This window comes from Vidua macroura, chromosome 4 (genome assembly GCF_024509145.1).
Source record: "Vidua macroura isolate BioBank_ID:100142 chromosome 4, ASM2450914v1, whole genome shotgun sequence".
Classification (NCBI taxonomy): domain Eukaryota; kingdom Metazoa; phylum Chordata; class Aves; order Passeriformes; family Viduidae; genus Vidua; species Vidua macroura.
The window spans coordinates 59,593,755-59,604,846 of NC_071574.1; the positions used below are offsets into that span (position 1 = coordinate 59,593,755).

Below are 11,092 nucleotides of genomic sequence, written 5' to 3' on the forward strand. Positions count from 1 at the left end.
TCAGCCATAATAAAAAAAGCCTAGAAGATTGCTAAGGAGTACACAGCACAGAGAACTTGAACTTGTTTAGTCAGATTTTAGTGAACAGACAATGTCATATGCAATTTTATAAGTTTGTGCAAACTCAAAGAAATTTGGATCCCACAGACCTATCCTATCATCCAAATTCTGTCTGAAAACATGATCTGGTTTCTGCTCCTAATTTTATGTGTTGTATGCAAGGGTATTGCCACTTACCTATTGTTTTGTTGTTGAGCTCTTTTTGGGGGGGTTGGGTTTTGTTGGTTTGTTTTTTTTGTTTTTTTTTGTTCATAAACATTCAATGTCTCACCCAAAATACCTGGGAAGGGTAAGTTGGAGGTTTATTTTCCACTATTGTATACATACTTATTTTCCCTATATTTTGGCTCCAGATAAACTACTTCTACAATAAGATTCCAGCAGCTTTGTGACAGAGTTTAAATGTGACAGCTCAGACAAAGAGAAATACTTTGTAACAACTGTTACAAAACATTTTTTTTTACCCAGCATGGCTGTTTTAGCCAAATTCCACTGGGCCTTTCTAAACACCTTCTTCCCTCTATCCCATCCCTCAAGTATGTACTTCACAGGGTCACTTAACATTTCTTTTGTCTTGAGTTATTGTAGTGGCACTGCCTGCTGTTACAGTTACTGCATTTCTTCTTTTTTTGCAGCTTTGCTGAACTCTCTTATGAAGACAAGCAACAACATTTGCAAAGTGCTTAGGGATCCATCTGCTTAGCACAGTAGACATGCAGGATCATTACCGCCACTAATAAATAACAACATTCTGATTCCTCCCAGAAATAACTGGATTTATTTTGTCTAGAGCCCATCTTCAGAAAATAAGCTGGCACAAATTGTGATGATACAAGCGTGCATTGTGTTCTTAGGTCAGGGAAAAATGATGGAGTCTGGGAAGTCATGCCAGGAGCTTCCTGCATACAAATGGTGGCGGGGCCCCAGAGGGCAGCAGGACAGGGCTTTGCCAGCTGTAGTCCATCCCAGAGCCTCAGCAGGGACTGGGGAGTGATCATGGGAAAGCCCAGCCCATGAATCAGGCACGTCCCTGGGCAGGGCTGAGGGCTGGATGGGCTGTTTGGTTGAGGGCCAGTTGAACTGAAATGTGCTCCTGGGCCATGAGCAGGGTTGGAAACCCCCCAGGAGGCGCTGGCAGGAGCAGTCCATCACATCAGTGCCCTCAGGCCATGGCAGTGTGCCTTGGGTGGACTCCAGCTACATCCATCCTCTGCTGACTTCATCCTCCAACCCCAGCCCCCCCACTTTTAACTCTTGGGAACTGGTACCAACAGGTTGCAGCATATTATTAAACCTCCTGGGGTGTTGGTAGGCCAGGCTTTAAGTGGTGCATGACTGAGTGTTTCAGAGTCCTGGCTGCATGTTCTGATATTAACTGTGTTTGTCATGCTACGTAAGGGTCGTGATCAGCAACTGGCCTCAGGCAAAGGGAAAGTAATCAGTCTTTTGGAGAACTTTTCCAGTGGCTGCCAAGAATTTTCTGCATGAGGAAGCCTATTAATGAGCATCATGTGAGAAAGTGTTTACAGAAAGTCAGAAAATGCTGACCCAGGATGAGGAAAATATCTCCTCTGCGTAGTTTCACAGTTGAATAACTCTCTGATATTTCATTGAAGGGATTTACAGATAAGAGTTACAAAATAACTGTACAAAAATGCTTTTAAAACATGTTTATACCAACAACAGCCAGCCCCTGTATGGTAATATTTGAGCAGAGATTACATTGCAAGGGACAAAAGAATGTTCCTGGGGTGTAATATCTGTGCAAAGTACAGAGGTCTCAAAGGTCAGGTAGAGCATCTGACCCCCAAAGCTACTTACTCACCACCTCACCTTGTGACTGAGCCAGTGCAATGACAAAGCCCTGTGCACAAGTTAACTTGATGTCCTCCAAAAGGAAACTCAAAACCCCCAGTCATGTAATGAAAATAAACTACACCATTTTGAATGGTAGATATTCTTTATTATGCAGAAGGAAAAAGTCATTTTAAAGTTCCTTTCCAGCAGCTTTGTCAGAAAAGCAAATATTCACATAAACTATGTCTTAATTCTGCTGTAATTTTGCTTTTTTGGCTATAAATCAATGCTCAGAGCTGAAACACGTGGGATGTAAGCATGTAGGCTGACAAAATAATTTCCCTGACAAAAATATATATCAGAGAATTTTGCTCAAACCAAATAGTCACTAATGACATCAGCTCAAATATTTTCTTGTGCTTGCCTCTAGACTTTCAAATGACTAAAGCATAGCAGCCTCTCAGGTGATTGTGAGGTGGCTGCCCTAAGCCTGTCACCAGGGACTTACAAAACCCATGGTGGAGCAGTGAGGATGACCTGTCATATCATATTGAAGCATTTCTGTCACCTGTGTGATTCCTGTCTCGTCACTGAGCTGGGGTAGGCACAGGCTTCCTGCCCCATCTGCTGCTATTTGTGCACAAATGCTGAGAATTTTTTTATTAGTTTTATTTATGCCCAAAATAAAATAAAAAAAAAGGGGGAACCAAACCCATTGTGACAGATTAGTCCAACTTGTTGCCACATGACATGCCTGAAGTTAATACTCAGCGTTGCTGCTTTGAAATAATGACATTTCCATTAAAGAAGCTAGTAATCAAATCATCCTGAACCAAACTGTCTGCCTTTGTAACTGAGATTATATCTACAATGGCATTTAACATAAACTGTAAACACAGAAAATGAATTTTTCTTTTATGTATTACCTTGTGCTCTAAGCAGATAAATTTCAAAAGGTTGCATGTTTTATCTCTCTTTCAAACTTCTCCACCTTGTGCCTGTGTGTGCCTATGGAGACTTACATACATATCCTTGGGTACGTGCTCTACGTACCCCTAGAGTGATGATATTATAAAAGAAGTTTCAGAGCAATTTAATCTGCAATTTAAATTTAATTCTTTACCACTTCAGGTGAGCTCTGCCAGCTAGTTGTGCCTGCATGATTTCCTAATATACCCAGTTTTCATTCTGAAAAATCAGGAAAAAAAATATGCCTGAGAAATATTCCTGCTTTTCTTAAAAATGATGAATCTGAAATTTTATCCAAAAATTATATCAGACTGAATTTTGCTTGGGTTTTGTTCTTTGATTTAGGTAAAAAAAAATATACCAAATTCAATCTTTTATGGAAAGAGGAATAAACTAAATATTAATACTGCACAGAACCGTGTTTTCATGACCTTTCTTATGCATCTACTGATGGAAAACAGTATAAATTACTTATACCCACACTGGCCATGCAGACAATGAGTGGTGTTTTCGTAGGCAAGCAGCCACACACTGCCCCAACTCCTCCCAGAGCTGTGAGAGCAGAGATGACAGAGTCAATGGCTCATGGGAACACGTCCCCAGTGGAAGATGAATCCTTTACCACCTCCTGAAGAAAACCAAGCACCAGGCTGTGTCCCCTGCTCTGCTGGGGACTGCACACCCCAGGGTTGCTCTGCTTAAAGAGTCAGGTAAGGCTGAGCTCAGAATTACAGTGTTGGCTGTGGATTGGCTCCTCTGGATCTCAAATATCTACAGTGGAGACAGCACAGCTTCTCTAGGCAAACTCTCTGTCCCACTGCTTGCTTGTGGTCATGGAGAAAAAGGGTCTAAAGCACAGAGGCTTGTGGCAATGGCTTCCCCTCAGAAGCACTTATGTAAATGTCAAAAGCTGAGCTCCCCTTTCCATCCAGTGTCCTCAAAAGTCACATTCTAATCTACCCATTTGGCATATTCTGGTCTGAGCTCCCAGCCCCGTGACCCCTGTGTGGCCCCTTTTGGAGATCTGTGGCCAACAGCTGAGCTGTGACAAAAGCTCTATACACCCTGCACAGTGATTCTGCTGCCTGAAAGCCAAACATGTCCACTAAGAAGACAAAACTTTCTGTATTTTCTTCTGCTGCCACCATTTCTCTTTCTTGCTAAAGAGGAGAGGGTCAGTGCTCATCATATCTGAAAAAAAACTCTTGAGATTTTGGTGCTGAAGCAGTTAAATGAGCAAGACCCAAGATCCAGGTGAAGTTTGGTTGGTCAGAGAATGGTGCCAGCAATGCCAAGGTCGTGAGTTTGATCCCCTTATGAGCCATTCACTCCAGAGATGGATTCAATGATCTTTGTGGATCCCTTCCAATTCAGAATATTCTGTGATTCTGTGAGCCTTGGCCAAATTCTGAGCAGCTAATGAGATTTTTAAAGGTGTTAAAGTTCTGCTGAAGAAGCACAGTGAGCACAGAGGTGATATTTAAGGACATAAGCTATTAAAGTGATAGAAACTTGCAGCCTACAAGGCTCAGTGCAGTAGGTGTATTTTCTCTGCTTTGGAATAGTGTAAGAGAGACTCCCTACAGCTGTTTGTCACAGTCTTGGCAAGACACAACTGAAGGAGATGCACAATAATCTGACTGACCTTTTGCAGCTAAGACAACAAAAATGCATGCAATGCAATTACCTTGTGTTATAGTGACAAAAAAAAATTCATTTCAGCTCTGGACCCAGACGACAAGTGTTCCAATACTTTATTTTTTTCCCAGTAGTGATGTCTGAGGAAAACTCTGAGTCATCCAGACAGGAAAGAGATTAATAATATTCACCTTGAACTCTAGACAAAGATGAGAGCTTTCCAACCTGAGGTTGGGAAGAAAAAGTCTGTTTGCTTCCTGTAAAAGTAGGGTGGTATTTTGCAAGAAAAAATGCAATGCAGGGTACACAAGCCATCCCCAACCTACCTCACTTCTCAGTTCTTGCACAGCTATATCTTCCAGAGCAACTGGTTTCAGTCATTGTCAGAATATCAGAATAGTAAATCCTCAGCTTGATTCAGTGTGGCATCTCTCTTACATTTGAGACACAGTGCAGGGCAGACAGATCCATATGAATGTTGGTAACAGCAGTCTTTTGCTCTGTACACACTCTGTCACAGGGGCTTGAAAGAGACCCACAAAGCAGAATACTGATGGACCTTTTGGCCAATATGAGGGCAGTTCTGCAGGAGACTTGTTGTATACCTCTCCTATGGATCAAGAGCACTGCTATCAGGCAGACATTGTGCAGCATGTATGGGTTTGACATAAACAGTTGCACAGGCCTTTTTGCTATTTAGTTTCCTTCTGACTCTTAGAATTAAGTAAAAATTCAGAAAAGGTGGATTGATATAATTGCTAGAGCACAGAGCACACCAAGTTTGCCCAAGGTCAGTTCCCAAAACCTGTGCTTTCCAGTGAACGTCAGACAGTTACCAGTGAAACAGTTAAATGTGTTTCATTTCTTAAAGGATTGAAGAGAGGATTTTCAACATAGAGAGACTGATTTGCCAGTGGGAACAAACCTTGCAGCATCCCACATTAACTGGAGCTCTTGTATGTGTGCAGAAGATATGAATATGTCCAGCAAGCATTTTCTGAAAGGCTTGGATTTTCAAATGCAGATGTAGCAAGTCTGAGAATAATACAGGTCCAACAAACTATTGACCTAAAAGTCTGAGATGTTTGTGGTATCCAAAATGAAAAGAAAAGCAAATAAGCCTTTTCCCATTCAAATTTCTAGACTACTTCTGTACATCATGCCCAACCGAATGGTGAAACAGAAATGCCAAATGGTCTCATGGTTCTCATGATTCTCTCCATTTTAGGATCAGAAAATCAAACTCAACCTGTTGAAGACAGTCTAGTGAGCCTCCCAGGGTGAAAGGGATACCCAGTACTGGGGCTGAACCTGAGCTTTGTGGCTATGGTACTCCTTTCACATCCAAAGAAAAGGAAGGATTGTAGCAAAAAGAGAGTTTACCAGAAAATCCACATCTGGAAGCTCTCACTCTCTTAATCAGCCTAATCCCTGCAGGACCAGTGAGAACAGTTAAATAGTCTTCAGGACATACTCAGTGCCTGATCTGGGGCTGTCTGTGTAATTCCTGCCCATTAGCACTCACAAACCCCACTGAGGTATGATCTGTCTCATTTGGGTAAGTGCTAACTGCTGCCCCTTGGTCACATCATCTGTTACTCCAACGCACACTGCAATCTCGAGCTTTCTTTGAGATATTTAGGGGTGGCTGCAATCCATATATGATTCACTGATTATATGAAAGCATCAGTCTACCCTGTATGGTCTCTGGGTTAAACTGATCCAATCCAAATTACATTTAAACAGATTCAAATGCACAGCTCTTGGCTCCAGTACAAATGAATAAAATTGAAATAGTGCCTATCATAAAGGAACTGCTCTTGCCAGATTCTTTAAAAAGGCCATGCTTGATGCTGATTTTACTTCAAATGTCACACTAAGAAGCATCTAAAGGGAATTCAATTTTAAAAAACACTCTGAGTTTTGAATGTATTGAAATACAGTGCACTTACATCACTGCAGTCCAGAAACAAGTAATGGCCTGAACTTTCTGCATCATCTTGCAGAATTTGAAATCTTCATTAATTCATCACACCAGACAAGAAGCATTTTAGACTATCCAGTTAGAAATGCCTCCAAGAGAGGCAGTGCTGGGGTCTCCATGGCCAGGACAGCAGGAAACTGAAGATGCAGCATGACTAGGAATGGCACTGCTAGAGCTGAGAGGAAAAATTACTCCCCCATTCCACCCCAACTGTTCCTTGCTGGTAGAGACCAAGTCATGATATTTACCATACTAAGAGTTATTACTCTGTCTATGGACAAACAAGCTAAACACAGTCAAAAATGAATAACCATTTTGTCTTTGCCTTTGTAAACCTTTTCCTTATGCTGAAAAACAATTCAATAGAATTTACCCCTTGGCAGACATAGAACAAAGCCATTTGCAAATCATAGGAAGGCTGCAAAACTTTTCAGGCTTTGTAAAGTAAAAGTAGAAAACCAAGGGGGTGGAATAGGTTTACATATTGCTGAATACAGGGCAGAATTAAACTGAATTAAGAAAATTCCTGGAAGAGTCAATACACTCTCAGAACCATCAAATATTTTCGTTCACTTAAACTGTGTGTTTATGCTACTATTATTTCCTAAGTTCACCTTGGTAAAAGCTAGCTGACTCTGTCTTGGTACAATGAGAAACAATTGAGCAGGATAAAGTGAAAGAGAATGAACAATGACCTTTCCTTCTGCAGAGCCCATTGCTGAGAGAGGCAGGTAGAGATCTATCTGGTAATGTTTATCTGACTAAGGCAATTTACTGGATGATAGCTTTCCCCATAAGATCTAAGGACAAAAATGGCATAATATCAACTCACAAGGGGCACACTAATATGAGCCCTAAAATGAAGCCCTCTGTGCTGAACCAACTGTATATTTCACATATAAGCCATGCCATTGAGATGTTTAATGTTTCTCTGGAGAGCAATAGACCAGTGACAAGAAAAATAAACAAGACCTAAAGATGAAGATGTCCTTGAACTGAAAGTGCTTCACTTTAGGAAACCCAGTAAAGTGAGCAAGAATCTGTGAAGCATAGTTGCATTAAAATTGGCAATATTTTTTTGTGTCTTCAGTGGGATGACTTGGGTATTTTATATCATAGTTCTCCATGCAATTATGAAAACAGTAGTTTTAGCTCACTCTGTCGTACTGAAAGGTAGAACTCCATCTCCTGATGAGAAAAAATCATTTTGGTGGGATTGGAGGTTTAACCTGTGACTTGTGTATCTGTTCAGGAATCCTCACCACTGGGCTGCAGTGCCCCTCTCTCCTTTCTCCCTCATGCATGTGTTCCCTGACATTTCAGCATGTCAATAAAAAAATGTTGCTGAATCTTTTTCCTTTAGAACATTTGATTTTTAACCAACAATTGCTTTGTGAGAAAAGTCCCTGCAAGCACCAGATGAAATGTACTATCAGGTTAATCTAATAAATACCTTTATTCTCATGCAGTTCATGGCCACAATATCCCAAGCTAAACAATCTAAAAATACACACAAAGGTTTGTTGACTTTGTCTTCAAATCGCTGCCTAAATTCATCAAGCCACTGGATCTGGAGTAAATATAATTAAGTGAGCAGAAGTGCAAGGGTATGGCTGGTTTCATAAAGCATGTGCACAAATAAACACATATAATGGCATCTAACCTCTAACTGGGGTGAAACAGGAAACACAAAATGTCCAGAGGCATAAAATGATACAGTTTATGTAAGAGCAAGATCTTCAGTGAAACTAGTTTCTTTGAAGTTGCAGAGTGAAAATGCATTTCTAAATATTAAAAATTATCTAGGAAAGTAATTCCTATTTCTCCCAATTTTGAGATATCCATAAGTATTTCACCATATCTGATCCAAATTTATTAGAGCTTCCTATTCTCTGAGGTAAAATATATCTCAATTTCTCCTCTACACTTAGAAGTTAAACAGAAGTCAAAGTGTCAAGAGTGGCTTGTGTAGTAGAAACATTTTTTTCCTGTTCTGATTTTAAACTTGGAACTTGTGACTATTCTTAAAATTAAGATATTGATCATTATTTCCAATCAGTCATGCTACAGTCCTTATTTTTATGCCAAGGTCTTTTTCTAAGTGTGTTGAAAAGTAATCTGCACTATTACTTTCAATTACAGCTTAATAATTTATGAAATTACTTAGTATCATACCTGCAATATGTCAGACAGGCTTCATTACATTGCAGTGAGGTCTGATTTAACACAGTCATTATTGTTGCTGTTAAGGGTTTGTGGGGGAAAGATTCTTGCAACTGTAGTCATTTTAGCCATTTTCGACTAAAATAAGCAGCTACAGAAAAATGACAATATACAGTGAGGTGCTTAGGTTGACCTAAGACTATGCTGTCTCCTAATTGCATATATTTGCCTCTTGGAATAGCTCCATGTTTTGCATTCAGTTAGGGAAATATTCTCCTAATTTTTTACAGCAAATTGTTTTACAAGCTAGGATGAGCTGTGAAAACTCATGAGGAAGGTAAGGACTTGCATAACATTCCCTGGCAGCCAGGATGTGGGCAGCTTAACTAGCACAGAAACTCCTTGGAAGTGTTGATAAGGACATAATCTCCATACAAAGCATACAAATGCTCAGGTCTAGCCCTGGGCCCCCTTGTTGTGGATACTCTGACATGTGAGCTTATACCCCTGATGTATGACACTATCAGTGGTACAAGGCAAAGCAATGTGCCAAGTAACAGGGGAAAAAATTATTCAGCTCAGTTAAACTTTGAACAAGACCGCTTTTGGGAGGAAAGCACATAAGACATATTCTTTGGCATTAGTTCTCAAACTTACCTTTAGGTGGCCATTACTGAGGGTTTGCCAACTTTGAGATCAGGGGTTATTCCAGATTTTGAAATGAACTCAATAAAACAGGTATCTGGGTTTCTCAGGGCATGTCCTCTTTTGTAACGAAGCATGAAAACCTACAAACACGTAATTCAACCAAAACATGACATAATGTTTCTAAATTTGCATTTGGTTTTCACTGCTGGTATGAAAAGCTACTTTTTCAGGTCTCAGTCTTCCCACAAAAATAAATCTAATTTTTTTAATTGTGTGTATAATGCCAGGACAAGGAAGGGACTACTTTCTTTCCTGTAGTTATTTTGGGCAGAGATAAAGTAACAGAAACAAAGCAAAACACAACTGTAATTCATATATCTGGGATTTCATAGGAACAGAATTAAATCAAAATTTAACCCTCCCAAACAATTGAAAACAGCCTTTACTCCAAGGTTCATACTTCTGACTGCAAGACCATGGGGTAATGTTCTCTTTAGTCTGTATTTGATATAGCTCCAAGTGCAACACATTGAAGAAATAATCAGTATAATCCTTTGCTGTTGCTTTCAGCTCATTAGGAGTTTTTTCCTGACTCAAATGCAGGTGGCTGAAGATGATTTGAGGCTTCAATCCAAAGGGCCATTCGGGTGCTGTGCTCTTCAGGAGCCACAACAGCCTGGCAAGAAGGGAAAGGTTAACTGAGGCTTCTGCTGGGGAGGGAGATGAGAGACTGGCATGTAGAATTAGAGTAGGAGCAAATCTAAGGGGAAAAATGAATCACAGTATTGATGTCTGGAAAGAACAATATTATGACTATATGGATTTAATGACTGCTGATATCTAGTTCAGTGACAGGTAGTCTCATCTACAGGGACAAAAGTACACAGCGTGCTTCGAGGAGACCTGGAGGCAATCCTTCAACTCAAATCCCATGATAGGATAATATGCTATGGCTTCTTTTATGCTGGAGGTGGCATCCTTTCTAGGTCCCTTCTGAGTATGTCAGTCGATGATAACAGCATAATTTGCCTTAGAAATTTTAATTCCACACACACACACCCTTTTCTTTACAAAGAAGAAAAGCATGAACAATTCCTTTGAGCTGTCCTGAATAAATACTTTAAGAATATTAAAAATGAGAAGTGGATTAAAGCTTTCTGAGTGAATTCCAAACCATGTAGGCTGCTTTGCTAATTTTAAAAAGAGGGATGTTATAACCTTCAGTGTTCACACTGTGTGATAGACAGGCATCACCACTGCTAAAAACAGGCAAAGTATATCTGTAGCTGAAGCCAGCTGTAAAATCTCTTCTGGAACATCTGCCTGTCCTTCCTTTTTCATAGAGAAAATTTAGTGAGGAGCAGGTAAGGCAGTTCTGTGACATCACAGTTGTTCTACAGGAACTCCTGGATGTCATTAGCTGTTGCACTTTTTTTCCCTGTATTTTATATTCAGCATGCATTAGCAGTTGCTTGTTTTGAAGTTCTCCAGGGTATTCTACATCGAAGTTGCCTGGTAGCAGAACAATCTGTGTTCCTCAGATATGCAAGTGACTAATTTTCCATCAATCAGAGATGAGACTTAAATAAATAAAGGTACTTCATGGGGCTGCTGTGCCTAATGATAAGCAATTATATAAAGTCAAATTAAGGCAGTTCTTTGTGAAGGTCCTGTGAAATTGGTTAAGCAAAAAGAATAACTGCACCATTTCAGTGATTCATCCTATTGCTCATTTCAGTGGGAGCATTATCTCAGTTAACTGATGCAATTAATATGAAAATGAGGAAATCATTGTTTAAGGAGATGAGGAGAAAGAGGGGGTCTTAATGCAGC

General features: G+C 40.1%; 1 long non-coding RNA gene across 1 annotated transcript; it reads right to left on the reverse strand.

Moving 5' to 3' along the window:
- Positions 1–7,932: 7,932 nt before the first annotated feature.
- On the reverse strand, positions 7,933–10,545 carry LOC128806958 (uncharacterized). The gene is made up of 4 exons (XR_008436991.1): positions 10,478–10,545; positions 9,269–9,399; positions 8,624–8,762; positions 7,933–8,018 (listed from the first exon to the last, which is right to left on the reverse strand). It is a non-coding gene; the product is annotated as an uncharacterized LOC128806958 (long non-coding RNA).
- Positions 10,546–11,092: the final 547 nt, after the last annotated feature.